The sequence below is a fragment of the Rhinopithecus roxellana genome, chromosome 4, assembly GCF_007565055.1.
Source record: "Rhinopithecus roxellana isolate Shanxi Qingling chromosome 4, ASM756505v1, whole genome shotgun sequence".
In the NCBI taxonomy this organism is placed as follows: Eukaryota; Metazoa; Chordata; class Mammalia; order Primates; family Cercopithecidae; genus Rhinopithecus; species Rhinopithecus roxellana.
In genome coordinates, this window is record NC_044552.1 from 20,825,920 (window position 1) to 20,842,783 (window position 16,864).

Below are 16,864 nucleotides of genomic sequence, written 5' to 3' on the forward strand. Positions count from 1 at the left end.
GGAGGTCTAGACCAGCCTGGCCAACATGGTGAAACCCCGTCTCTACTAAAAATAAAAAAATTTGCTGGGCATAGTGGTGGACACCTGTGATCCCAGCTACTCAGGAGGCTGAGGCAGGAGAATTACTTGAACCCAGGAGGAGGGGGTTGCAGTGAGCCGAGATTGCACCATTGCACTCCAGCCTGGGTGACAAGAGTGAAACTCTGTCTAAAAAAAAAAAAAAAAAAAAGACATGCAAACATTCACAAAGGACCTCACAATAAAGGGATGGGTTATTGCTCTTCATGTGCAAAAATAAAATTATATAATTATCTCCTCTATTATTAGATGCTGAACTTTGATAAAATTATTACCACTTTCTAAGACACTCTTAAGAATAGTTGGATAGTCCTTTAGCATTATAAAATACATACACCTCAAGCCACAAGCCAATCAACATCTTGCTTTCTTACTCATTCTTCAACGTAGCACTCCCACTTTGAAATATTTATACTTAAGATACATTTCCAACAATATGAAACTATCTACACACATTAACTGCAGGACTACTTGAAACTGCAAAATACTGGAAACTACCTAAACTACCAAACATAGGATATTTATTGAATGAACTATTGTTTCACACATAATGGTGTAATATGTAGTTATAAAAAGGAATGAGGGTCAAGTGCAGTGGCTCATGCCTGCAATCCCAGCATTTTGGAAGGCCGTGGTAGGAGGACTATTTGAGCACAGGAGTTTGATACTGGCCTGGGTAAAATAGTGAGACCCTGTCTCTTCAAAAAATAATAATAATAAATTAGCTAGGTATGGTGGTGTACGACTGTGGTCCCAGCCACTAGGGAGGTTCAGGTGGGAGGACTTCTTGAGCCCAAGCGGTCAAGGCTGCAGTGTGAGTCCCTTCAGTCACTTGGATTGCAGAGCCTTAGATTGGCTGTATCTCTGTACTGGCAGATTTTGACTGTCTCGGTTGACTCAGTGGACTTTTTGTCAGACCTGGACAACAGAAGCAACACGCATCCTGAAATATTAATGCCATCTACTGAAGCCTGCTGAAGTCTCTTCATACCACAAACAACAGATCTTCTAAATGAGGGAGAGCAAGTAGGGAGTGAGAGAAGAAAGATCTTGTAGAACTGCCAGAGAATGCATTTGTTTTCACTCATCTTTGTTCATATGAAGTCCCTAAGAAACAGTATAAACTAAGGAAAGAGTAAGACTTAAAATATCCCATCCAACTGTGGTAATAAAGTTAAAAACATACACTGACCAAATTTACAACTGGATAAACAGAGGGACAGAACTAAGTGAACTGGTTAAAGGTGTCTCTGTCCCTGCTAACTCCTCCTTAATAACTCGATTTGAAACGGTGCATAACAACTTAAAGTTTCATGTGTTACAAAAAATTGTCAGAATCTTGGAAATGGGCAACAGAAATGATTGGGTGTCTTTTCAGTGAAGTGTTGGGCATTGTGTAATAGACCTCTGGAAATTACTTGATTGTGAGTGTGTACCTTTCACCAAATTTTTATTTGTTAAACTGTTCTAGGACTCCGCAGGAGAAAAGTTGACTTCTAGATAACTCATAGTAATGCAAATGATATTAGTCCATACCAACTCAAATACATTTTGTTTGATAGAAATATAATTAATTTCTAGTAGAAAATATAACCCCAGATATTACATTTTACTGTCCTGTATAGATTATTATTTATTATTATTATTATTATTATTATTGAGATGGAGTTTCGCTCTGTTGCCCAAGCTAGAGTGCAGTGGCACCATCTCGGCTCACTGCAACCTCCGCCTCCCAGATTCAAGCCATACTCCTGCCTCAGCCTCCCGAGTAGCTATGATTACAGGCACAGGACACCCTGCCTGGCTACTTTTTGTATTTTTAGTAGAGACGGGATTTCACCAGTTCGTCAGGCTGGTTTCGAACTCCTGACCTCGTGATCTGTCTGCCTCCGCCTTCCAAAGTGCTGGGATCACAGGCGTGAGCCACCACGCCAGGCCTTTCCTGTATAGATTATTAATCAGTTTTCCATTTATCATTTACTTATTAATTTCCCCAAGAATCCTAAGATACAAATTATTAAATTCACAGATGGAAGGAGAGGACAAAATAACCCAAGACATCGCCCAATTTGCAAGTGATGCAGCCTAAATGTAAACTTCACCACCCACCCCAGTAGTTCGGCCCTTTCTGCCTCAAAGTCACTCCTGTGGCAGGCCAGCCTCAAACGACTCTCACCAGCTAGCATGCTTGGAACACACTAAGGCAAAGAAAAACGCATTTCTTGTTCCCAACAACCAGTCGAGGAATGAGAATTCCCAATTAGAGATCCTGGTGTGTTTCTAGAGCCAGCTGAACACACTTTGAATACTGGCGCGTTCGGTGACCTCTCTTCCCAGAGAGAAGGTGGCAGTGGACTTCCATCAGATGATGGCTTGCTGCGTGAACCCACTGATAAACCAATACGCAGGAATCCGACTTAAAATGACAAAACCTGGGCCAGGCGCGGTGGCTCACGCCTGTAATCCCAGCACTTTGGGAGGCCGAGGTGGGTGGATCACCTGAGGTTGGGAGTTTGAGGCCAGCCTGGCCAACATGGAGAAATCCCATCTCTACTAAAAATATAGAATTAGCTGGGTGGCGCATGGCTGTAATCCCAGCTACTCGGGAGCCTGAGGCAGAGAATCGCTTGAACCCGGGAGAGGGAGGTTGCAGTGAGTTGAGATCGCGCCATTGTACTCCAGCCTGGGCAACAAGAGTGAAACTCCCTCTAAATAAATAAATAAATAAATAAATAAATCAAAACCAGAAAGACGTGCTTTCTAAGATTGGTCTTCTTAAGGCCTGATTTGCTTTTTAACATTGGAATTGTTTAGGTTGGCATCAAGAGTATCTACTCGCCTCCCCGGCGGGGAATCGAACCCCGGTCTCCCGCGTGACAGGCGGGGATACTCACCACTATACTAACGAGAACTCCTTCGTAAAGTTGTGAAAAGAAACTCTATTGAAGTGGTATTCATACATTGGCTACTGAATTTTTTTTCTTGACAGAGGCCCTAAAAAATGCTAATCTTCATATTAAAAAGTTGTTATGAGATTCTATAAAACAGATTTCCCATGTTGCTTCAAAAATCTGAAAACGGCAGTTCTGCAAAAGATTATGACTTTGCTGAAAATAGTTCTAGGTCATGAATAGCAAAGAAATCTTCATTAGTAGTAAGGAGTACAGTAAACTTAAAAAGCTTCCTATGCTCGAAATATCCTCCTTTCTTCTTCAACTCAAGTTTATTCATTATAGGTTTACCTCAAGGTCACCGTCCCCCAGGATTTTTTCTCAGACCAGTATGAGTTAGATGGCCTCTGCTTCTGTTTACCATGATAAAAATATACATATATTAATTTCTACATTTCCTTTCATAAAGGAAGGATCTTGAAGTCTAGGTTTTAGATTTTGCAGCATTGACATTAAATACGTGTTTATTTTTGTATAGCCGTTTAGTAGTAGAAATCCCATTCCTAGGAATGTGTTTCAGTGAAATTCCAGCTGAGTTCAATAAGTGGCTTCACAGAAATAAGATATTAATTGTACCAATTTGATGTAACAGGGAATTAAAGGCAACCTGATGTGCATCAGAAATCTGAATAAGTGTGTACTGAGAGAAAATCAGCAAGTTTTCTGGCACTGCCATAACATGTCACAAACTGGGTGGTTTAAAACAAAAATTTGCTCTCAGTTCTGTTGTCTAGGAGTCTGAAATCAAAGTGTCTGCAGTCACCCTCTCTGAAGGCTCTAGGGAAGAATATTTCCTTGCCTCTTCCTAGCTTCTGGTGGCTCCTGGAAACCTCTAGTGTACCTTGGGTTGTAGCTGCGTAATTCCTATCTCTGTCTCTGTTGTTATGTGGCCTTCTTTTCTCTATGTCTCTGTATGCTTTCTCTTCTTATAAAGACACCAGTCATTGAATTTAAGCCTCGCCCTAATCCAGTATGACCTCATCTTAACTAATTACATCAGCCAAGACCCTATTTTCAAATAAAGTCACATTTTGAGGTTCTGGATGGACACAAACTTGGGGGCAACATTTTTAATCCACTACAACTAAGAATGAAGCAGTGTTATATGCATGAGCTTAATTAACTACACCAAAGTAAACATTGAGAGCTGTAAAATTACTGATTACAATTGGCTGTGGGTGAGAGGGAAGAGAGGCGGGGAGGAAGAATATGCAATCTTGCATTGTTAATTGTTCAAACTAAGGAAACAAAGAGATTGTCTAAAGAAACACAATAACCAAGCTCTTAAATAATAACGTAATGATGAAGATAACAAATAGATAAAAATTACAAACTTTCTAAAAATATCAGAACACGTAGAATGACAAAATAGCTTATTTTCAAAATAGAAACTGAAAACTTAAATAAGTGGAAAAACATATCATGTTTACAGATAAGAAGACTTAATATCTCAACCATATAATTTCTTCCCAAACTGATCTATTGATTCAGTGTAATTTCAACATAAATTCCAAAAGCGTTTTTCCAAGAATTTGATAAACTGGTTGTAAAATTTTATGGAAGTGCATAGGAACTATAATAGCGAGAACACTTACTAAAAATAAGGAGAGAATTGCCAACAAACTTGCAGGACTTATTAGACATTCCAGAAATTCATATATTAAAACAGGTACTGATATAAAATCTTGAGTTGACAAAATACAAAAAAGAGCTCATTAAAGAAAAACCCATACATATATAAACTCTGGTATATTGACTGAGGGTTATGCCAGATCATAGGAGAGTTGGGGGTGTTTAATGAATGAAGCCAGGAATATAATATTCTTATAGAGGGAAACACGAAGTTGGGTAAAGATTAACACCATGAGCTGGGCGCGGTGGCTCACGCCTGTAATCCCAGCACTTTGGGAGGCTGAGGTGGGTGGATTGCCTAGGTCAGGAGTTCAAGACCAACTTGGCCAACATAGTGAAACCCCGTCTTTACTAAAAATACAAAAAATTAGCCGGGCTCGGCAGCAGGCACCTGTAATCCCAGCTACTTGGGAGACTGAGACAGGAGAATCGCTTGAACCTGGGATGTGGAGGTTGCAGTGATGCAAGGCAATGTCGTTTCACTCCAGCCTCGGCAACAAGAGAGAAACCCTGTCTAAAAAAAAAAAAAAAAAAAAGATTAACACCATGAAGATCAAGGACATAAATGTCAAGAACAAAATTTGCAATTCTTACTAGTATTTATACAAATCAATCAGGACTGTGTATACACTAGTTAGGTAGTAAGATGGAGACATTTAATACAACAAATTGGCTACACAAGTGATAGAGAAACTGATATGACAAATGGGACAGAGATTAGCAAGAACTGGAAATCACTAAAGGCCAAAAGCCTCTGCCACCTGGAAGAACCTGAAGCCGCAGCAGGCTTACCCTTCAGGCTCTTGACACATTAAGATGTAGCAGAAGCCCAGGAGGGATGGGTAATACCCTGTTTCCACTTTTCCTTCTTCCCTTTCATCTCCATTCAGTGCCTAACATTGGTTAAGTCCAGCCAGAAGTCAGTTGACAAGGGAGTCTGGGAAACGCAGTTTACGTCATTGCAGTGTAGAGCACAAAAGAGTATGGGTGATGAGTAAGTCTGAGCAAAAACAGCTAAGTGAACTCTACCTCTTTTGCTACTCAACATCCAATCTCAGCATTTTACCAATATTTAACTCACATTCAAAAACTAATGCTTTCTGCACATGAAGAGATCCTTAAACTCCCCCAGCAAACAGAAGCAAGTACCATCACACTTTCTGGAGGAGACAGCATTATTAGAGCCTAGGAATTGAAATTATCTGGCTTAAGGTTTAATCGTACTTGTCCTGTCCAGTAAGAGCTAAAGTGAAGGAGAACATGCAGCTGTTCCCATAGATGGTGCCCAAAGCAGGCAGACAGTGGTAGAAATTATCTGACTCCTTTTGTTATGCCCAGACCGTTTATTCCCCGAAGAAGACCACCAGAGTCCAGAGTCAAAGCCAAGCAGCAAGGATCTTTAATGCAAGTTCGAACTTGGTCCCTCCATTCTACAACATACAAGAGGGCCCCAAATGATGCATGTGCCCGCTTTTTATAGCCCGATGCATACAGGATATGTAAGGTTACAGAAGTACAAAGGAATTCTTTTGGTTGCAGCATCACAACTGGTAATTGGTTAATATTTTAAGTTATACAATTAACAGTTTTCTATTTGTTCCCGCGCATTTAGTAAAACTACAAACGGTTGTGACCTTATCAGGGGCTCTCTAGGTGGTGTTTCTGAGATGTGTGGGAGGGGGATGTGTTTGTGTTGGGCTCAGGAAGTTGGGACAAAATAGAAGATTGTGTTTGTACTGGGCCCAGGACTAAGATATGTGGCAGACACCGGTAATTAGAGCAGGACAGAGACTTTCACAACGTTTGTCCTTACAATGTCTGGAGTCTATAGATAACCTAATCGGTTAGGTCCGGGGTCGATCTTTAACTAGGCTCAGGGCGCCGCCCGGGCTGTCAGGGTGCTGCCCGGGCTGTTTGCCTGTGGACTTCATTTCTGCCTTTTAGTTTTTTTCATTTGATCTCTTTCACTTTATTCCTTTTACTCTCCTATCACCCACCAGTGCATTTTGTTGACTAAACTGAGCTGCAGACAAATGTGAAGCAGGCTTGGGAAATGTAGTCAGAGTTCAACCCTCTTTGATGTGGGAAAAAGGTGAAGGAGAAGGGTGAAGAAAGAATTTGAGAAGCAAGAGGCAGTGGTTACCACATATATGAGAATATGTATTGGAAGTAATAAAGATTGGAAACACTGGTTAAACAAGTCACAAAAATGCTCCAGGTTTAAGAAAACCTTGATAATTATGAAAGTAATTACAGATTAAATTGAAAACACAAGTTACTCTGAGAAAGATTAAACTGCATCCAAATAATTGAATTGAATTGCAAGGGATTAGATAAGGAGGAAGATAAAAAAATGTAGCAAGACTTCCACATGTAAATAAGTCAAATATATACATGAAATAATCAAATAGATAAATAAACTGACATTTAGAAGAAAATTCAAATGTATAAATCCAAACATATGTAGATATGTTCAACCTCATTGTGATAAAGGAATACAAACCATCACTACAATAAGATACTATTAACCTCTACTTGATCAGATTAAAATGAAATTGTGCAAAAATAAGAGCAGTTGACTATTTAGATTTATAGTAGTATCCCTAATACATTGCCAAGAGAGGCATCCATTTTTATAACCCTGAAAAATGGTTTGTCATTATCTCAAAAGGTTAAACATTTACAAAATCTAACAAATTGATGATTTTTCTTCTAGGAACACGCACACACACACACACACACAAAACACTTGTAACTCTGCACCATGCTGTATGTGCATAATTGCTCATAGAACTGTTAACAATATTGCCGGGCGCGGTGGCTCAAGCCTGTAATCCCAGCACTTTGCCCAGCACTTTGGGAGGCCGAGACGGGCGGATCACGAGGTCAGGAGATCGAGACCATCCTGGCTAACATGGTGAAACCCCGTCTCTACTAAAAAATACAAAAAACTAGCCGGGCGAGGTGGCAGGCGCCTGTAGTCCCAGCTACTCGGGAGGCTGAGGCAGGAGAATGGCGTAAACCCGGGAGGCGGAGCTTGCAGTGAGCTGAGATCCGGCCACTGTACTCCAGCCTGGGCGACAGAGCGAGACTCCGCCTCAAAAAAAAAAAAAAAAAAAAAATATTAAATATGCCTGGAAACAACTCAGAGGCTCATTGGTTGATGTGTGAAAGGCCTGATGCAAAGATTTTTGAAGTCTGCACTCTGAAATGAGAAAATTTCCCATGGTATATGCATAATATATGCAAGAAAATTATTCATATATTAGCTGCTCCTACCCCACAAAAAAATCCTCAATATACTCTAAAATATAGAAAAAGTAGAAATCAACATTTTCTGACCTTTGAAAATTATAAAACTTTCTTTTAAAAACTAGGGCTGGCCATGCACGGTGGCTCATGCCTATAATCCCAGCACTTTGGGAGGCTGAGGCGGGTGGATTACCTGACATTATGTGGGGAAAAGAAAGCTAGATCAGACTGTTACTGTGTCTGTGTAGAAAGAAGTAGACATAAGAGACTCCATTTTGTTCTGTATTAAGAAAAATTCTTCTGCCTTGAGATGCTGTTAATCTGTAACCCTAGCCCCAATCCTCTGCTAGGAGAGACATGCGCTGTGTTGACTCAAGGTTTATTGGATTTAGGGTTATGCAGGATGTGCTTTGTTAAAAAAAGTGCTTGAAGGCAGTATGCTTGTTAAAAGTCATGCCATTCTTTAATCTCAAGTAACCAGGGACACAATACACTTCGGAAGGCCGCAGGGACCTCTGCCTAGGAAAGCCAGGTATTGTCCAAGGTTTCTCCTCATGTGATAGCCTGAGATGTGGCCTCCTAGGAAGGGAAAGACCTGACCATCCCCTAGCCCGATACCCATAAAGGGTCTGTGCAGAGGAGGTTTAGTAAAAGAGGAAGCCCTCTTTGCAGTTGAGATAAGCGGAAGGCATCTGTCTCCTGCTCGTCCCTGGGCAATGGAATGTCCCGGTGTAAAACCCAATTCTATGTTCTATTTGCTGAGATAGGAGAAAACAGCCTTAAGGCTGGAGGTGAGACATGCTGGCGGCAATATTGTTCTTTAATGCACCGAGATGTTTATGTATGTGCACATCAAAGCACAGCATCTTTTCTTAACCTTGTTTCGACATAGAGACCTTTGTTCGCATTTTCCTGCTGACCCTCTCCCCGCTATTACCCTATTGTACTGCCACATCCCCCTCTCCGAGAGTAGAGATAATGATCAATAAATACTGAGGGAACTCAGAGACCAGTGCCAGGGCGGGTCCTCCCTATGCTGAGCACCGGTCCCCTGGGCCCACTTTTCCTTTCCTTTTCTTTTTTTTTTTTTTTTTGTATTTTTAGTAGAGACAGGGTTTCACTATGTTGGTCAGGCTGGTCTCGAACTCCTGACCTCAGGTGATCCACCCACCTCGGCCTCCCAAAGTGCTGGGATTACAGGCATGAGCCACTGTGCTCGGCCCACTTTTTCTTTCTCTATACTTGTCTCTGTGTCTCTTTCTTTTCTCCATCCCACCTGACAAGAAATGCCCACAGGTGTGGAGGGACAGGCCACCCCTTCATCTGGATGCTTGAGCGTGGTCATTGAGGACAAGTCAATGAGAGATTCCAAAGTACGTCTATGGTCAGCCTTGCGGTAAGCCTGTGCACTCAAAAGAACCTAGGGTAAAAATGGGGCAAACTAAAAGTAAATATGCCTCTTAGCTCTATTAAAATTGTTTTTAAAAGATGAGGAGTTAGAGTCTCTACAGAAAATCTAATCACGCTATTTCAAACAATAGAACAATTCTGCCCACGGTTTCTAGAACAGGGAACTTTAGATCTAAAAGATTAGGAAAAAATTGGCAAAGAATTAAAACAAGCAAGTAGGTAGGGTGAAATCATCCCACTTACAGTATGGAATGATTGGGTCATTATTAAAGTAGCTTTACAACCGTTTCAAACAGGAGAAGATAGTGTTTCAGTTTCTGATGCTCCTGATAGCTGTGTAATCGATTGTGAAGAAGAGGCAGGGATAGAATCCTGGAAAGGAATGGAAAGTTCACATTGTAAATATGTAGCAGAATTGGCAATGGCTCAGTCAACGCAAAATGTTGACTATAATCAATTACAGGAGGTGACATATCCTGAAACGTTAAAATTAGAAGAAAAAGGTCAAGAATTAGCGGGACCATCAGAGTCTAAACCATGATGGCCAACTCGTCTTCCAGCAGCTCAGATGCCTGTAACATTACAACCTCAAATGCAGGTTAGACAAGTACAAACCCCAAAAGAAGATCAAATAGAACAAGATAGAGTCTCTGTCACGGCAGTGCCAATTCAAACACAGTATCCACAATATCAGCCGCTAGAAAATAAGACCCAATTGCCAGTAGCCTATCAATATTGGCTGCCAGCTGAACTTCAGTATCGGCCGCCCCCGTAAAATCAGTATGGACAGCCAGGAATGTTTCCAGCACCACAGGGCAGGGCGTTATAGCTGCAGTCGTCCAGTATGAGATTTAATCCTACAGCACCACCTAGTGGAGAGGGTAGTGAATTACATCACATTGTTGAGCAAGAAAACAAGGAGATACTGGGGGGGGGGGGGGCAATTCTCGGTAATATTAGAACGGATACCATCTGGAGAAGGGGCCCAAGAGGGAGCGCCTCCCCTAGCTGAAGCCAGATATGAGTCATTTTCTATAAAAATGCTAAAAGATATGAAAGAGGGAATAAAACAGTATGGACCCAACTCCACTTATATAAGAACATTATTAGATTCCATTGCTCACGGACATAGACTCATTCCTTATGACTGGGAGATTTTGGCAAAATCATCACTCTCACCCTCTCAATTTTTACAATTTAAGACTTGGTGGATTGATGGGGCACAAGAACAGGTCCGAAAAAATAGGACTGCCAATCCTCCAGTAAACATAGATGCAGATTAACTATTAGGAACAGGTCAAAATTGGAGCACTACTGAGCAACAAGCAATAATGCAAAATAAGGCCATTGAGCAAGTTAGAGCTATCCGCCTTAGAGCCTGGGAAAAAATCCAAGACCCAGGAACCACCTGCCCCTCATTCGATACAGTAAGACAAGGCTCTAAAGAGCCCTACCCTGATTTTGTGGCAAGGCTCCAAGATGCTGCTCAAGTCAATTACCGATGAGAATTCCTGTAAGGTCATAGTGGAGTTGCTGGTGTACGAAAACGCCAGTCCTGAGTGTCAATCAGCCATTAAGCCATTTAAAGGAAAGGTCCCAGCAGGATCAGATGTCATCTCAGAGTACGGAAAAAGCCTGTGATGGAATTGGAGGAGCTATGCATAAAGCTATGCTTATGGCTCAAGCAATCACAGGAGTTACTTTAGGAGGACAAGTTAGAACATTTGGGGGAAAATGTTATAATTGTGGACAAATTGGCACCTAAAAAAAATTACCCAGTCTCAAACAAACAAAATATAACTATTCAAGGTATTACAACAACAGATAAAGAGCCACCTGACTTATGTCCAAGATGTAAAAAAGTAAAACATCGGGCTAATCAATTTCATTCTAAATTTGATAAAAATGGGCAACCATTGTCGGGAAACGAGAAGAGGGGCCAGCCTCAGGTCCTGCAACAAACTGGGGCATTCCCAATTCAGCCTTTTGTTCCTCAGGGTTTTCAGGGACAACAACCCCCACTGTCGCAAGTACTTCAAGGAATGAACCCGTTACCACAATATAGCAATTGTCCCCTGCCACAAGCAGCAGTGCAGCAGTAGATTTATATACTATACAAGCAGTCTCTCTGCTTCCAGGGGAGCCCCCACAAAAAATCCCCACAGGGACATATGGTCCACTGCCTAAGGGGACTCTAGGACTAATCTTAGGAAGATCAAGTCTAAATCTAAAGAGAGTTCAAATTCATACTGGTGTGGTTAATTCAGACTACAAAGGTGAAATTCAACTGGTTATTAGCTCCTCAATTCCTTGGAATGCCAGTCCAGGAGACAGGATTGCTCAATTATTACTCCTGCCTTATATTAGGTTGGTAACAGTGAGATAAAAAGAACAGGAGGGTTTGGAAGCACTGATTTGGCAGGAAAGGCTGCAAATTGGGCAAGTCAGTTCTCAGAGAACAGACCTGTGTGTAAGGCCATTATTCAAGGAAAAAGTTTGAAGGGCTCACAGACACTGGAGCAGTCGTCTCTAACATTGCTTTAAATCGGTGGCCAGGCTGTCACAGGACTTGTCGAAAAGGCTGTTACAGGACTTCTCAGCATAGGCATTGCCTTCAAGTGTATCAAAGTACGTGATTTTACATTGTTTAGGGCCGGATAATCAAGAAAGTACTGTTCAACCAATGATTACTTCCATTCCTGTTAATCTGTGGGGTCGAGATTTGTTACAACAATGGGGTGCGGAAATCACTGTGCCTGCTCCATTATGCAGCCCCATGAGTCAAAAAATCATGATTAAGATGGGATATGTAACAGAAAAGGGATTAGGAGAACATGAAAATGGCATTAAAGTCCCAATTGAGACTGAGGGAAATCAAGAAAGAAAAGGAATAGGGTGTCCTTTTTAGGGGTGGCCACTGTAGAGCCTCCTAAACCCATTCCATTAACTTGGAAAACAGAAAAACCATTATGGGTAAATCAGTGGCCACTACCAAAACAAAAACTGGAGGCTTTGTGTTTATTAGAAGGAACAATTAGAAAAGGGACATATTGAGCCTTTATTCTCGCCTTGGAATTCTCCTGTGTTTGTAATTCAGAAAAATTCTGGCCGATGGCGTATATGTTGACTGACTTACGAGCCGTCAATGCCGTAATTCAACCCATGGGACCTCTCCAACCCGGATTGCCTGCCCGGCCATGATCCCAAAAGACTGGCCTCTAATTATAATTGATCTGAAGGATTGCTTTTTTACTATTCCTCCGGCAGAGCAGGAATGTGAAAAATTTGCCTTTACTATACCAGTCATAAATAACAAAGAACCAGCCACCAGGTTTCAGTGGAAAGTGTTACCTCAGGGAATGCTTCATAGTCCAACTATTTGTCAGACTTTTGTAGGTCAAGTCCTTCAACCAGTTAGAGACAAATTTTCAGACTGTTATATCATTCAGTATGTTGATATTTTATGTGCTTCAGAAATGAGACAAATTAATTGACTGTTACACATTTCTGCAAGCAGAGGTTGCCAAAGCAGGCCTGACAATAGCATCTGATAAGATTCAAACCTCTCCTCCTTTTCATTATTTAGGGATACAGATAGAAAATAGAAAAATTAAGCCACAAAAAATAGAAATAAGAAGAGACACATTAAAAACATTAAATGACTTTCAAAAATTGCTAGGAGATATTAATTGAATTCAGCCAACTCTAGGGATTCCTACTTATGCCATGTCAAATTTGTTCTCTATCCTAAGAGGAGACCCAGACTTAAATAGTAAAAGAATAGTAACCCCAGAGGCAACAAAAGAAATTAAATTAGTGGAAGAAAAAAAATTTGGTTAGCGCAAATAAATAGAATAGATCCCTTAGCTCCAGTCCAACTTTTGATTTTTGCTACTGCACATTCTCCAACAGGCATCATTGCTCAAAATACTGATCTTGTGGAGTGGTCATTTCTTCCTCACAGTACAATTAAGACTTTTACATTGTACTTGAATCAAATAGCTACATTAATTGGTCAGGCAAGATTACGAATAATAAAATTGTGTGGAAATGACCCAGACAAAATAGTTGTTCTATGAGTTATTGTTCCTTTAAACATGGAACAAGTTAGACAAGCCTTTATCAATTCTGGTACATGGCAGATTGATCTTGCTAATTTTGTGGGAATTATTGATAATCATTACCCAAAAATAAAAATCTTCCAGTTTTTAAAATTGACTACTTGGATTTTACCTAAAATTGCCAGACATAAACCTTTAGAAAATGCTCTCACAGTATTTACCGATGGTTCCAGCAATGGAAAAGCGGCTTACACGGGGCCAAAAGAGTGAGTAATCAAAACTCAATGTCAATTGGCTCAAAGAGCAGAGCTGGTTGCAGTCATTACACTGTTACAAGATTTTAATCAACCTATTAATATTGTATCAGATTCTGCATATGTAGTACAGGCTACAAGGGATGTTGAGACAGCTCTAATTAAATATAGCATGGATGATCAGTTAAACCAGCTGTTCAATTTATTACAACAAACTGTAAGAAAAAGAAATTTCCCATTTTATATTACTCATATTTGAGCACACACTAATTTACCAGGGCCTTTAACTAAAGCAAATGAACAAGCTGACTTACTGGTATTATCTGCATTCATAAAAGCATAAGAACTTCATGCTTTGACTTATGTAAATGCAGCAGGATTGAAAAACAAATTTGATGTCACATGGAAACAGGCAAAAGATATTGTATAACATTGCACCCAGTGTCAAGTCCTACACCTGCCCACTGAAGAGGCAGGAGTTAATCCCAGAGGTCTGTGTCTTAATACGTATGGCAAATGGATGTCACGCATGTACCTTCATTTGGAAGATTATCATATGCTCATGTAACAATTGATACTTATCCACATTTCATATGGGCAACCTGCCAGACAGGAAAAAGTATTTCCCATGTTAAAAAACATTTATTATCTTGTTTTGCTGTCATGGGAGTTCCAGAAAAAATTAAAACTGACAATGGACCAGGATACTGTAGTGAAGCTTTCCAAGAATTCTTAAATCAGTGGAAAATTATACATACAACATACAACAGGAATTCCCTATAATTCCCAAGAACAGGCCATAGTTGAAAGAACTAACAGAACACTCAGAACTCAATTAGTTAAACAAAAAGAAGGGGGAGACAGTAAGGAGTATATCACTCCTCAGATACAACTTAATCTAGCACTCTATACTTTAAATTTTTTAAACATTTATAGAAATCAGACTACTACTTCTGCAGAACAACATCTTACTGGTAAAAAGAACAGTCCATATGAAGGAAAACTGGTTTGGTGGCAAGACAACAAAATTAAGACATGGAAAATAGGGAAGGTGGTAATGTGGGTGAGAGGTTTTGCTTGTGTTTCACCAGGAGAAAATCAGTTTCCTGTTTGGATACCCACAAGACATATGAAGTTCTACAATGAACCCATTGGAGACGCAAAGAAAAGTGCCTCCACGGAGACAGAAACACCACAATCGAGCATCATCGACTCACAAGATGAGCAAAATGATGATGTCAGAAGAACAAATGAAATTGCCATCCATCAAGAAGGCGGAGCCGCCGACTTGGGCACAATTAAATAAGCTGACACAGTTAGCTAAAAAAAGCCTAGAGAACACAAAGGTGACACAAACTCCAGAGAATATGCAGCTTGCAGCTTTGATTTTATCAACGGTGTTAAGTCTCCCCATGCCTGCAGGAGCAGCTGCAGCTAATTATACCTACTGGGCCTATGTGCCTTTCCCACCCTTAATTCGGACAGTCACATGGATGGATAATCCTATTGAAGTATATGTTAATAATAATAGTATATGGGTACCTGGCCCCACGATCGTTGCCCTGCCAAACCTGAAGAAGAAGGGATGATGATAAATATTTCCACTGGGTATCGTTATCCTCCTATTTGCCTAGGGAGAGCACCAGGATGTTTAATGCCGGCAATCCAAAATTGGTTGGTAAAAGCACCTACTGTCAGCACCACCAGTAGATTTACTTATCACATGGTAAATGGAATGTCACTCAGGCTACAGGTAAATTATTTACAGGACTTTTCTTATCAAATTTAGGCCTAAAGGGAAACCTTGCCCCAAGGAAATTCCCAAAGGATCAAAAGACACAGAAGTTTTAGTTTCGGAAGGACGTGTGGCCAATAGTGCTGTGATAATTACAAAATGATGAATTCGGAACTATTATTGATTGGGCATCTTGAGAACAATTCTACCACAATTGCACAGGGCAAACTCAATCTTGTCCCAGTGTGTGAGTCCAGCTGTTAATAGTGACTTAACAGAAAGTTTAGACAAACATAAGCACAAAAAATTACAGTCTTTCTACCCTTGGGAATGGGGAGAAAAGGGAATCTCTACTCCAAGACCAAAAATGATAAGTCCTGTTTCTGATCCTGAACATCCAGAATTATGGAGGCTTACTGTGGCCTCATACTGCATTAGAATTTGGTCTGGAAATCAAACTGTAGAAATAAGAGATCGTAAGCCATTTTATTCTATCGACCTAAATTCCTGTCTAGCAGTTTCTTTGCAAAGTTGTGTAAAGCCCCCTTATATGCTAGTTACAGGAAATATAGTTATTAAACCAGATTCCAGTCATTCCATCACCAGTTTATTATTTTTATATCATGTCCTTTTCCACTTCTCTTGAAATATTGGGGATACGTTTCAAATAATATTAGGAAAGGGTAATTTAATGAAGAAAGCGATGCCTTTGTCTGTTTCGGCCTTTGTGATAATTTCCTTCTCCTCACAAGATGTTCTCAAATGGGCTGGGAGTTAGACCTAACTAAAGTAAAACCACTGATTTTCGCCTGAACAGGGACTTGAACCCTGGACCCTCAGATTAAAAGTCTGATGCTCTACCGACTGAGCTATCCAGGCTCTCCATCACCAGCTGGAAGGCACTAGGAAGTGCTAATAAGGCTCGTGATTTCGGTAATTACTCGGGTCTTCCAAGCGTTCTGGTCATATACCGGTGCTTCAGCACTGCAGCCGAGCTTTATTATATTGAGCATTCATTTAACCCTCAAACTGTTCATGCGTTAAATATAAAATTATTGTGTTGTATTTATTACAGGGGAAATGACGAAGAAAATCGGGCTCAGAATAGAGTGGGACCCCTTCGGTAGTGAATATTCCCACTACCGTGTGCAGCTCATTATTGCACACAGGAGCCCTTAGAGATCGTAGCTGGCTGGTAAAGGCGCTTTAGAGCGTACTGTCGGGCTTCTTCATCAGCTTACCAGAAGGTTGGAGGCAGAAGGTACGCATTTCAACAACGACTTCAATAAGTGGGAAGAAACTTCAGAAGAATCAAACATTTGGGTAAAGAAAGATTAAGTTATGGCACAATGGAAGTAGTTCAATTCCCATTGTTTCCTCCGGTGTTTTCCTAGCTCTTCAGAGATGAGGTTTCCTGGAATCGTAATGCCAGAGCAACACACATGTGACACCCGCTTCTGTCTGGGGAATTACCTCCTTCAAAACGCACTT

General features: G+C 40.7%; 2 non-coding genes and 1 pseudogene across 2 annotated transcripts; all 3 read right to left on the bottom strand.

The window, feature by feature from the left end:
• The window catches only part of LOC104671223, an 83,646-nt pseudogene that overhangs the window by 30,677 nt on the left and 36,105 nt on the right, over positions 1-16,864 (bottom strand).
• Positions 2,918-2,989, bottom strand: TRNAD-GUC. Its single transcript has one exon. It is a non-coding gene; the product is annotated as a tRNA-Asp (tRNA).
• TRNAK-UUU lies at positions 16,180-16,252 on the bottom strand. The gene has a single exon. It is a non-coding gene; the product is annotated as a tRNA-Lys (tRNA).